Source organism: Pseudopipra pipra, chromosome 31 (assembly GCF_036250125.1).
Source record: "Pseudopipra pipra isolate bDixPip1 chromosome 31, bDixPip1.hap1, whole genome shotgun sequence".
In the NCBI taxonomy this organism is placed as follows: Eukaryota; Metazoa; Chordata; class Aves; order Passeriformes; family Pipridae; genus Pseudopipra; species Pseudopipra pipra.
Window position 1 is genome coordinate 298,985 of NC_087579.1, and position 784 is coordinate 299,768.

The window sequence follows — 784 nt, forward strand, 5'->3', positions numbered from 1 at the left end:
GCGCTCCTCGCTCCACGGCCGAACGTGCGCAGCCAATGGGAGGCGGTGGAGTGGGCGGGGCGAGGCGGGGATTGGGCGGGGCGAGGGCGGGGCCGAGAAGGGCGGTTGGTGGGGTTTGGGTGAGGGTGGGAGCGGGCGGGGCCGGGAGCGGGGGCGCTGCCGCTGAGCGGCCCCCGGGCAGCGGCCCCCGGGCAGTGGCCCCGGTGCGCGGCCCCGGCGGAGAGACCCCCGGCGAGTGGCCCCCGGTGCGTGGCCCCGGGGGAAGGACCCCCGTGCGCGGCCCCCGGCGAGTGGCTGCTGCTGAGCGACACCCGGCGAGTGACCCCCAGTAAGTGACAGCCGGTGAGCGACCCGCGGTGAACAACCCCTGGCAAGTGACCCCCGGTGAGTGAGCCCCGGGGAGGGACCCCCAATGAGTGAGCCCCGGGGAGGGATCCCCGGTGCGCGGCCCCCGCGGGGTGTCGGGCCGGGGCTGGGCGCGTTCCTTCCCCGTGCAGAGCCGAGCGGGGCCGTGGCGGGAGCGGGGCCGGAGCGGAGCCGGCCGGGGGGGCAGAGGGGAGCCCTGAGCCGCCTTCTGCCGAGGGGGCTGCTGGAAAGGAGCCTGCGCTGGGAGGCCCGGGGCACGTGGCCCGAGGCTGAGGCAGGGGAGCTTCATGTCAGCTCCCGGAGAAAGGTTTCTCGCTGTGTTTTTTGGAGGGGCTCGGGCACTGCAATGGGTTGCCCAGGCGGAGCCAGCACCCCGGCAGGTGTTTCAGAGGCGCCTGCATGTGGCCCAGGGAACCCC